This window comes from Biomphalaria glabrata, chromosome 6 (assembly GCF_947242115.1).
Source record: "Biomphalaria glabrata chromosome 6, xgBioGlab47.1, whole genome shotgun sequence".
Classification (NCBI taxonomy): Eukaryota; Metazoa; Mollusca; class Gastropoda; family Planorbidae; genus Biomphalaria; species Biomphalaria glabrata.
This window is the reverse complement of record NC_074716.1, coordinates 35,167,404-35,180,226: the sequence shown is the minus strand read 5'-3', so window position 1 is coordinate 35,180,226 and position 12,823 is coordinate 35,167,404. Positions and strand designations below refer to the sequence as shown.

Here is a 12,823-nt window from a genome sequence, read left to right as displayed (position 1 = left end):
AATTCATTTAACTACTTCTAGTCTACACCTAGACATGTGTGTGTGTGACTAAATAATTCATTTAACTACTTCTAGTCTACACCTAGTCATGTGTGTGTGTGACTAAATAATTCATTTAACTACTTCTAGTCTACACCTAGACATGTGTGTGTGTGTGTGACTAAATAATTCATTTAACTACTTCTAGTCTACACCTAGACATGTGTGTGTGTGACTAAATAATTCATTTAACTACTTCTAGTCTACATCTAGTCATGTGTGTGTGTGACTAAATAATTCATTTAACTACTTCTAGTCTACACCTAGACATGTGTGTGTGTGTGTGTGTGACTAAATAATTCATTTAACTACTTCTAGTCTACACCTAGACATGTGTGTGTGACTAAATAATTCATTTAACTACTTCTAGTATACACCTAGACATGTGTGTGTGTGTGACTAAATAATTCATTTAACTACTTCTAGTCTACACCTAGACATGTGTGTGTGTGACTAAATAATTCATTTAACTACTTCTAGTCTACACCTAGTCATGTGTGTGTGTGACTAAATAATTCATTTAACTACTTCTAGTCTACACCTAGACATGTGTGTGTGTGTGTGACTAAATAATTCATTTAACTACTTCTAGTCTACACCTAGACATGTGTGTGTGTGACTAAATAATTCATTTAACTACTTCTAGTCTACATCTAGTCATGTGTGTGTGTGACTAAATAATTCATTTAACTACTTCTAGTCTACACCTAGACATGTGTGTGTGTGTGTGACTAAATAATTCATTTAACTACTTCTAGTCTACACCTAGACATGTGTGTGTGTGTGTGACTAAATAATTCATTTAACTACTTCTAGTCTACACCTAGACATGTGTGTGTGTGACTACATAATTCATTTAACTACTTCTAGTCTACACCTAGACATGTGTGTGTGTGTGTGACTAAATAATTCATTTAACTACTTCTAGTCTACACCTAGACATGTGTGTGTGACTAAATAATTCATTTAACTACTTCTAGTCTACACCTAGACATGTGTGTGTGTGTGTGTGACTAAATAATTCATTTAACTACTTCTAGTCTACACCTAGACATGTGTGTGTGTGACTACATAATTCATTTAACTACTTCTAGTCTACACCTAGACATGTGTGTGTGTGTGTGTGTGACTAAATAATTCATTTAACTACTTCTAGTCTACACCTAGACATGTGTGTGTGTGACTACATAATTCATTTAACTACTTCTAGTCTACACCTTGACATGTGTGTGTGTGTGTGTGACTAAATAATTCATTTAACTACTTCTAGTCTACACCTAGACATGTGTGTGTGTGACTACATAATTCATCTAAATACTTCTAGTCTACACCTAGACATGTGTGTGTGTGTGTGACTAAATAATTCATTTAACTACTTCTAGTCTACACCTAGACATGTGTGTGTGTGACTAAATAATTCATTTAACTACTTCTAGTCTACATCTAGTCATGTGTGTGTGTGACTAAATAATTCATTTAACTACTTCTAGTCTACACCTAGACATGTGTGTGTGTGTGTGACTAAATAATTCATTTAACTACTTCTAGTCTACATCTAGACATGTGTGTGTGTGACTAAATAATTCATTTAACTACTTCTAGTCTACACCTAGACATGTGTGTGTGTGACTAAATAATTCATTTAACTACTTCTAGTCTACACCTAGACATGTGTGTGTGTGTGTGTGTGACTAAATAATTCATTTAACTACTTCTAGTCTACACCTAGACATGTGTGTGTGTGACTAAATAATTCATTTAACTACTTCTAGTCTACACCTAGACATGTGTGTGTGTGTGACTAAATAATTCATTTAACTACTTCTAGTCTACACCTAGACATGTGTGTGTGTGACTAAATAATTCATTTAACTACTTCTAGTCTACACCTAGTCATGTGTGTGTGTGACTAAATAATTCATTTAACTACTTCTAGTCTACACCTAGACATGTGTGTGTGTGTGTGACTAAATAATTCATTTAACTACTTCTAGTCTACACCTAGACATGTGTGTGTGTGTGTGACTAAATAATTCATTTAACTACTTCTAGTCTACACCTAGACATGTGTGTGTGTGTGTGACTAAATAATTCATTTAACTACTTCTAGTCTACACCTAGACATGTGTGTGTGTGACTAAATAATTCATTTAACTTTTTCTAGTCTACATTTAGTCATGTGTGTGTGTGACTAAATAATTCATTTAACTTTTTCTAGTCTACATTTAGTCATGTGTGTGTGTGACTAAATAATTCATTTAACTACTTCTAGTCTACACCTAGACATGTGTGTGTGTGTGTGACTAAATAATTCATTTAACTACTTCTAGTCTACACCTAGACATGTGTGTGTGTGACTAAATAATTCATTTAACTACTTCTAGTCTACACCTAGACATGTGTGTGTGTGACTAAATAATTCATTTAACTACTTCTAGTCTACACCTAGTCATGTGTGTGTGTGACTAAATAATTCATTTAACTACTTCTAGTCTACACCTAGACATGTGTGTGTGTGACTAAATAATTCATTTAACTACTTCTAGTCTACACCTAGACATGTGTGTGTGTGACTAAATAATTCATTTAACTACTTCTAGTCTACACCTAGTCATGTGTGTGTGTGACTAAATAATTCATTTAACTACTTCTAGTCTACACCTAGACATGTGTGTGTGTGACTAAATAATTCATTTAACTACTTCTAGTCTACACCTAGACATGTGTGTGTGTGACTAAATAATTCATTTAACTACTTCTAGTCTACACCTAGTCATGTGTGTGTGACTAAATAATTCATTTAACTACTTCTAGTCTACACCTAGACATGTGTGTGTGACTAAATAATTCATTTAACTACTTCTAGTCTACATTTAGTCATGTGTGTGTGTGACTAAATAATTCATTTAACTACTTCTAGTCTACACCTAGACATGTGTGTGTGTGTGTGTGACTAAATAATTCATTTAACTACTTCTAGTCTACACCTAGACATGTGTGTGTGTGTGTGTGACTAAATAATTCATTTAACTACTTCTAGTCTACACCTAGACATGTGTGTGTGTGACTAAATAATTCATTTAACTACTTCTAGTCTACACCTAGACATGTGTGTGTGTGACTAAATAATTCATTTAACTACTTCTAGTCTACACCTAGTCATGTGTGTGTGTGACTAAATAATTCATTTAACTACTTCTAGTCTACACCTAGACATGTGTGTGTGTGACTAAATAATTCATTTAACTACTTCTAGTCTACACCTAGACATGTGTGTGTGTGACTAAATAATTCATTTAACTACTTCTAGTCTACACCTAGTCATGTGTGTGTGTGACTAAATAATTCATTTAACTACTTCTAGTCTACACCTAGACATGTGTGTGTGACTAAATAATTCATTTAACTACTTCTAGTCTACACCTAGACATGTGTGTGTGTGTGTGTGACTAAATAATTCATTTAACTACTTCTAGTCTACACCTAGACATGTGTGTGTGTGTGTGACTAAATAATTCATTTAACTACTTCTAGTCTACATCTAGACATGTGTGTGTGTGACTAAATAATTCATTTAACTACTTCTAGTCTACACCTAGACATGTGTGTGTGTGTGTGACTAAATAATTCCTCTAAATATCGCTAAATTAAATACTGCAACTCGCCTGATTGGCTGTTAGAAATATACTTAATGCATTTCTGATGCTGGCAATCAAATAAAGGGCAGGGACTCTATTGATGTTTTCCTAATAAAAAAAATAACCTTTGCGTTGAACTGATTATTTTTGTATCTAACAAACGGAATGAAATGAACGCTCCATATTGAACGCTTCCGACTGCAAACATATTCATATTAGCTGTTTCTATTTATAGAGGCTGACTTGAGACTAAATCTTAGTCACTTGTGTATTACAGTCATCTAGTCATAACGAACTAGGCGAGATGAACAATAAAAAGGTGAAACAATTGATTTTCATTTTTACCGAGAGATTACTTTCACACATTGTCTGAAGCAGAATCGGAAGAAACTACAATTTTATTTCTAAATTTAGAAGGACAAAATCTCAAAGCTTTTGAAAAATATTTATTTATAAAATTGTCTTATACTGAATAACTTCAAGCTAAGGATTTTTTTCTTAAAGATATTTCCAATTAGTTTTGCGTTTTAAACAAACAATAATTTAAATTTAAAATTATTATTTTGATTGGAAAGTTTTAATTTAAAAACTTTAGAATGTGGTGGCGTCGAAATATGGGATTAGAAATTATTTTATTTTACATCAGTTAGAATTTTTGTCTGTACACTAAACTTTACTCTCTCTCTCTCTCTCTCTCTCTCTCTCTCTCTCTCTCAATTCCTATTTCTCTCTCGCCTTCTTTACCCAGCCATTGTTTCAACCAAATGTTCAACCTGTCAACTCCCAAAGGTCAAGGCCAACACTAGAGGATCTAAATAGCTTCAACAAGTTTTCAATTAAAATCTCAGAAAGAAGACATTATTTATTAGCAACCAAAGTCATCGATTAAAAAAAATATTCAGGGCTATATGGTTTGGAAATGTCAATCTTTAGAAACTGTATTTTCAGTATTGTACAGTACAGTCAGGGTTTAACCATGAAGGTTTAACAAAGATTTAGTGATGTATACATCACGGTTTAACATTGGTAATGCATTGAAAACAGAAAGTAGAACACTTGATCTCTGTATACAAGAGATGAATACGAGTGCGACATGTACATTGAATACAAAGTGTTGAAGAATAAGTCTCTACTCTAAACTCTAAAGGTAACAATGGCGGGGAAGTCTTGAGGCTATAGTAAAGTATTCCAATGTGTTTGACCAAGTCCCTTTTAAGTAATAATAGAAATTCGAAATAAAACTATGAAATGAAGTCTCAAAGTTCAATGTTTTCTAGCACTTTTGATATTTGTATTCTTCAATCATTCAAAGTAAAGGAGCAAAAAAAAAGGGAACAAAGTTTCTTAACACTGACCTTTCATTGAACTCTATCAGTTAGTTTGAAGTTTGAAGCCAAAACTAATTTGTACATTGTCAACCTAAACTCTTTTGTTATATAGGTAAATTGTCAAATCTAAACTCTGTTATATAGGTACGTTGTCAAACTTAAACTTTTTTTTTTTAGATAGGTACGTTGTCAAACTTAAACTCTTTTGTTATATAGGTACGTTGTCAAACCTAGACTTTTTTGTTAAAAGTGTGAAGACATTTCGAAAATGACAAATGTCAAATTAGTTTCTTCTTTCAGATCTTGTGATCTACATAGTAGATGATGTAACGAGGGTGGCCAGCCTAACAACCAGCTACCCGTACTTTCCCAAATCTTATGTCTGCTACCCATTAGAGTTGGGAGGAAAGGAAATTATTGAATTCAACGTTTCGTGCTTTACTTTTGAAGTAGTGACAGTATAATGGAATGTGAACTTCTGCTACTTATGGAATGTGAACTTCTGCTACTTATGGAATGTGAACTTCTGCTACTTATGGAATGTGAACTTCTGCTACTTATGGAATGTGAACTTCTGCTACTTATGGAATGTGAACTTCTGCTACTTATGGAATGTGAACTTCTGCTACTTATGGAATGTGAACTTCTGCTACTTATGGAATGTGAACTTCTGCTACTTATGGAATGTGAACTTCTGCTACTTATGGAATGTGAACTTCTGCTACTTATGGAATGTGAACTTCTGCTACTTATGGAATGTGAACTTCTGCTACTTATGGAATGCAATGATTGCTTTTAAAAGATACTCTACAGAGATGTTTCCATTTACAATCTAACCAGGTTTTTACTATCAGGTCTCTAATAGTACAAATTTTCCTTTTCAGACTGTGATCTATAGGGTAGATGATGTAAAGGTCATCTGCTTCTGCGGCTCATGGTTTACGAGGGTGTCATGTGACCAGCACAACAATCAGCAACCTTTACTTTTCCCGGACTAACGTCTGCTACCCATTAGAGTTGGCAACACTAAGCCTAAAAAATCTCAAAATTCAAAATTCCAGTCTTCGCCCTAACCCCTCGGTACATAAGTGCTTTGCCACCTTGCGACTCTCAAATAGTAAGTAATTTTAAACTAGGGTATTTGTAATGAACACAAAATGACATATTTCAGTTTCAAAAGAAAACGTAGAAGAACGAGGCCGTTGCATTGAAACTTTAAAATCGAATTTTCTCTTTTCTAGCTGTTGAGATCTACACGTGGAGGTCGGATAGACACATTGCAACCTTTCTTCTTTCGGGACCACTCGAACTAGGAGCATTAGCTTTGTTTGGACATTCAACATCATTGGTAAAAGGAAAATAAAATAGCACTAATCTAAATAAAAACTAATAATCAGTAAAACAGTACTCTCAATTAGGTGACACCAACTCAGGTGTTTTATAACATCCATTAAGCGACACCAACTCAAATATGTTTTATATCTATTGGGTGACAGCAACTCAAATATATTAAATACTTTATTTATTTGATAGTAGAGTCAACATACATGTACCATAAGCACAGATTGAAGAGTTTCCAATTGCGCTGCTTGAGACACATTATGTGCATGTCTTGGAGGGATCATGTCTCCAATCAGGACGTTTTAAATTGGCCAATATGCACATTATCTATGCTCCCCTGACACAGAGAAAACTACGCTGGCTCGGACATGTCATGCCAGAAGGTAGAATCCCGAAAGATATCTTATGTGCTGAGAAAAGACTAAATGTGGCTCAACAGAGATGGCTGAGACGGATTTTGGGAGTCAGTTACACAGATCGGGTCTCAAACAAGGAAATCCTATGCCGAACTGGAAGTCGAACACTTAGTGAGGTTGTGACTGAGCGTCGCATGAGGTTTGCGGGACATGTTCTACGTCAAAATGAACTACGCACACCAAGAGTTGCGATAACATGGAAGCCAAAACGAGGAAAGCGCAAACAGGGACGTCCTCGTATTACTTGGCGACACACCATCATGGAGGACCTCAGAACAGTGGACACCAGGTGGGAGGAGGCTTCAGACATTGCCAGTGACAGATCTTTAAGGAGACAGCTTGCCGCCCAATGCGCCGAACGGCGCGGGAGGACCTAAGTAAGTAAGAGCTTGTGGAGGGTGTCAGAATCGAGGGCTTCCCAAGACTAACCTAGAGATATGTTTGAAAGTGAGACATGAGAACCACAGGAATCAATGAAAGTATGTGGGAGGAAATAGCCCAAGACCGGAGTGCATGGAGACAGATTGTGTGTGTGCTGCTACGATCCTGGCTGAGAGCAAAAGAAAGGAAGGCCTTAGTCACGAGAAAAGAAAAAGAAAGCTGTTCCATCACCTTGCCTTAGAACAGATGCATTCACATGCACGAACTGTGGAAAAATACACACCAGATTCTGCCCCGTCTCAAGACGAAACCAAAACCACTGGCTCATCATTGTCTTCCGAGACCGAAGAAGCCATATTATAAAATTATAGAGTCACTAAACCTAAAATGTCAAACAAAATGTTTTGGGAGGGAATTTTTCAACCTTTTGTTAAATATGATCAAATTAACTGGTATGCGTTCATGAAAACTTCACTATAATCCAGAGTTCGAATCTTTCCCGCTGTCGTCCCTTGTCGTCCTATGGTTTGAATTAGGACATACAAACTTTCTGAATAAACACTTTAATGAATCAAATCTTAGTCTGTACTAGCTGGCTACTGTACCACCTCAAACTATACATCTAGTTAAGAAGAGTGTACATCTAGTTAAGAAGAGTGTACATCTAGTTAAGAACAGTGTACATCTAGTTAAGAAGAGTGTACATCTAGTTAAGAAGAGTGTACATCTAGTTTAGAACAGTGTACATCCAGTTTTAATTAGTGTACATTTAGTTTGTACATCTAGTTTAGAACATTACACGTCTATTTGGATTTATATTTTGAATTATTTCAGTTGTGAGAATTGGTTTTCTAAACTAGAGGCATACATCTAGTTTATGTTTATTTTCAATGATGACAATTTGGTTTCTAAACTAGAGGCATACATCTAGCTTAGAAAAGTATAGACCAGCTTAGAACAGTTAACACCTGGTTTCAATACCAGATATGATCCTGAATGTACTTTAGTTTGTTATCATTAGGATATTTAAAAACTAAAAAGCATGTTCCCCAGAACCAAAATTTAGTAGACAAAATCGCAGCTGACAGTGTGTGTGTGCACAATGAACAAACAAATGTCAACATAATTATCATTCAAATATTACATTTGGATGTCACAAAGAAATCAACATCAACAACAACAACATCAACAACAACACTTAGTATGAATACATACATGGAGAAAAAACACTTTCAGCTATGCAGCAGCCATTGAAAACTCTGCCAATGAAACTAATTCGTCAACTCAATGATTCTGTGAAGTTCTCGTAATAATGAGTCTAGTGATGTCTTGCCTAGTTCTCTTGAGTCTAGTGATGTCTTGCCTAGTTCTCTTGAGTCTAGTGATGTCTTGCCTAGTTCTCTTGAGTCTAATGATGTCTTGCTTAGTTCTCTTGAGTCTAGTGATGTCTTGCCTAGTTCTCTTTGAGTCTAGTGATGTCTTGCCTAGTTCTCTTGAGTCTAGTGATGTACTGAATGTTTTAGTCCTGTTTGGAATATGACGTCATTTAGTCCCACTTTAAATATAATCAGCGGTAGAATTAAAGGTTTTCTGTGCTCAGTCTATATTATTTGATCTTATAAATAACAGCCTAATCTAGGACGACCTAATCTAATGCAAAGAACTTATTTGCAATAACTTTTACTTTTGTTGTCTTCAATGATGTTCATTACTGCTTTATTATAATTTGTGCTTGTTCATTTCTATTGACTGAACCCTATAGCACCTAATAGTTGAACTTTTTAAATGTCCTTGAAATATCCACCACACAGTCACGTGACACTAGCTAAATTGTTTCTCTAAGTAACACATCTCTTCTTGTATTGTATAAGGCTTACTTTTGTTCTCTCGGTGTGAAGAACTCGACGGACTATCCAGCTTATTAGCTCCACGTTTGACTTGTTGAGCGCGTTAACGTTGGCTGGTCAATATTTCTAAATCACTTTGTATTGTCAACATTGACTGCCAGCAGATGACAGGCAAACTTTCAGAATGCTATCAATAATTGAAGTCTAAACAAGTGTCCCTGCCTGTAAGAGACCTAACAATGTATAGAGGGCACCGCCCACATCTCTCACAGCCACCCTCGCAGAGTGACCCACCTTATCATACCTCGTTCTACCCTCTACGCCTCACTCTCTCCCCTCTTTCTCTCCCTCTCTCTTTCACTCCCACCCGTTTACTCACAAAAGCCTATGGCTGATGTGACTGCCATTGAACGGTGGCCACGCTACTCGCGACTTCAGACCCCGTGGTACAACGCCTTTATCCTTGTTGGTCTCCTTTCATGTGTGATGTGAGTACATTCTAACGTCGGTTCGAAATATCCGCACACACAAAAGCATCTCTCTTAAAATACCAAGTCACGTCTCTGTAAATATAGTTTTAAATTACATTCTCTCTCTCTCTCTCTCTCTCTCTATCTATCTATCTCCGTTTCTCTCATTTTCTCTTCTCTCAAACTTTTTCTCGTCTTTCTTTCTCACTCAACCTTTTTTCTCTTTTCGTGTGTGTGTGTGTGTATGTGTGATTGCCTGTGTGCTTCTTAGATCTTCAAATGCATGGTAGATAGCAGCGAACTCTCTGTGACATATATCTAGTGTTTTGTTGTGTTGGTTTCTTAACTAGAGCTGTGTGCGAGTGGGTGGGAGTCTGATCGAACAAATTGTACTCCAATGTAAAGTAATAGATTAATCCCAATTGAGCTGATCAATAGTTGTCTGCTCTATGGCACAGATAATTCTGTCAGAAACCAGTAACTTGACATTCATTCTAACAAATTAATTTGGCACTAGCCTCGAGATAACATGAACTGGATGAATTGCTTGATACAGACGCAGATGTGTTGTGCAATTGTTTGACTTTGTAGATGAAGTCAAGTACTATGTAATAGTTTGTGCTTTATATGAGAACTACTGTATTTGTTGGTAGTTTGACTTTGTAGAGGTTTTATATTTGGTAATGTATTTAATTTGTGCAAGGAAAGAACAGTTTTAGATTTGTGTTTAGCAAGAAGTAATGCAACACAAAATGAAGGCGACATTTCCTGTGTAGTGAAGAAATTAGATGTCTTAGCCTGAAGTAAAACTTAGTGTTGGATGTTTGATGTATTTTGCAGTTGATATTAATAGTTAAAAAATAATAATGGCAACACAAATACATTTCGTTTTTCTACAGGTCATGACCGTAGAGAAAAAAGCCGCTAATCATTGAGTTAACTCGTCACGTTTACAGCTCAAACACTAGAAACGCTCTTGAAAATCCGATTTGATTCTATTTTGTAGCTTGCTAAGCCCAGGTACAACGACTGCCTTTGGTCTCTGCAAGCAAATAAAAATGCAGTTTTTTTTTTAAATTATGGGTGACTTCAACCTCCTCGATATTGATTGGAAATCATTTACCATAGATCACCATCAAAACCTTAAAGATATTAATGAACTGTTTATAGAAACATTACACAATTTAAATTTAGATCTAATTATTAAAAAAAAACTATACTAAATAACATATTAGCTCTATTTCCAACTAACACACCCGGATTAGTAAATTATCAAATAATCTGTTAAAATACACATTCAAATAAAAGCAGTAACCAATACAAAACGCCTATTGAAATATACACCAAGCTGCATCTAACACAACTACCAAGCTGCATCTAACACAACTACCAAGCTGCATCTAACACAACTACCAAGCTGCATCTAACACAACTACCAAGCTGCATCTAACACAACTACCAAGCTGCACCTAACACAACTACCAAGCTGCATCTAACACAACTACCAAGCTGCACCTAACACAACTACCAAGCTGCACCTAACACAACTACCAAGCTGCACCTAACACAACAACCAAGCTGCATCTAACACAACTACCAAGCTGCATCTAACACAACTACCAAGCTGCATCTAACAAAACACACTAAGCTGCATCTAACACAATTACCAAGCTGCATCTAACACAACTACCAAGCTGCATCTAACACAACTACCAAGCTGCATCTAACACAACTACCAAGCTGCATCTAACACAACTACCAAGCTGCATCTAACACAACTACCAAGCTGCATCTAACACAACTACCAAGCTGCATCTAACACAACTACCAAGCTGCACCTAACACAACTACCAAGCTGCACCTAACACAACTACCAAGCTGCACCTAACACAACTACCAAGCTGCATCTAACACAACACACTAAGCTGCATCTAACACAACTACCAAGCTGCACCTAACACAACTACCAAGCTGCATCTAACACAACTACCAAGCTGCATCTAACACAACTACCAAGCTGCACCTAACACAACTACCAAGCTGCACCTAACACAACTACCAAGCTGCACCTAACACAACTACCAAGCTGCACCTAACACAACTACCAAGCTGCACCTAACACAACTACCAAGCTGCACCTAACACAACTACCAAGCTGCATCTAACACAACACACTAAGCTGCATCTAACACAACTACCAAGCTGCATCTAACACAACTACCAAGCTGCATCTAACACAACTACCAAGCTGCATCTAACACAACTACCAAGCTGCATCTAACACAACTACCAAGCTGCATCTAACACAACTACCAAGCTGCACCTAACACAACTACCAAGCTGCACCTAACACAACTACCAAGCTGCATCTAACACAACATACTAAGCTGCATCTAACACAACTACCAAGCTGCATCTAACACAACTACCAAGCTGCATCTAACACAACTACCAAGCTGCATCTAACACAACTACCAAGCTGCACCTAACACAACTACCAAGCTGCACCTAACACAACTACCAAGCTGCACCTAACACAACTACCAAGCTGCACCTAACACAACTACCAAGCTGCATCTAACACAACTACCAAGCTGCACCTAACACAACTACCAAGCTGCACCTAACACAACTACCAAGCTGCACCTAACACAACTACCAAGCTGCACCTAACACAACTACTAAGCTGCACCTAACACAACTACCAAGCTGCACCTAACACAACTACCAAGCTGCACCTAACACAACTACCAAGCTGCACCTAACACAACTACCAAGCTGCACCTAACACAACTACCAAGCTGCACCTAACACAACTACCAAGCTGCACCTAACACAACTACCAAGCTGCATCTAACACAACACACTAAGCTGCATCTAACACAACTACCAAGCTGCATCTAACACAACTACCAAGCTGCATCTAACACAACTACCAAGCTGCATCTAACACAACTACCAAGCTGCATCTAACACAACTACCAAGCTGCATCTAACACAACTACCAAGCTGCATCTAACACAACTACCAAGCTGCACCTAACACAACTACCAAGCTGCATCTAACACAACACACTAAGCTGCATCTAACACAACTACCAAGCTGCATCTAACACAACTACCAAGCTGCATCTAACACAACTACCAAGCTGCATCTAACACAACTACCAAGCTGCATCTAACACAACTACCAAGCTGCATCTAACACAACTACCAAGCTGCATCTAACACAACTACCAAGCTGCATCTAACACAACTACCAAGCTGCATCTAACACAACTACCAAGCTGCATCTAACACAACTACCAAGCTGCATCTAACACAACTACCAAGCTGCATCTAACACAACTACCAAGCTGCATCT

At 36.9% G+C, this 12,823-nt stretch overlaps 1 protein-coding gene across 3 annotated transcripts in view; it reads right to left on the bottom strand.

The window, feature by feature from the left end:
• Nucleotides 1-9,598, bottom strand: part of LOC106073018 (uncharacterized) — a 324,705-nt gene extending 315,107 nt beyond the window's left edge. The window contains exons 1-2 of one of the 3 annotated variants that reach the window (XM_056033291.1): nucleotides 9,021-9,592; nucleotides 8,359-8,668 (exon numbers count right to left, since the gene is read on the bottom strand). The gene's annotated coding sequence lies outside the window, so the exon portion shown is untranslated. Of the gene's footprint in view, nucleotides 1-8,358 lie in introns of all 3 variants that reach the window. The other 2 variants (XM_056033292.1, XM_056033290.1) reach the window with 2 other exon arrangements.
• Between the last annotated feature and the right edge of the window lie 3,225 nt (nucleotides 9,599-12,823).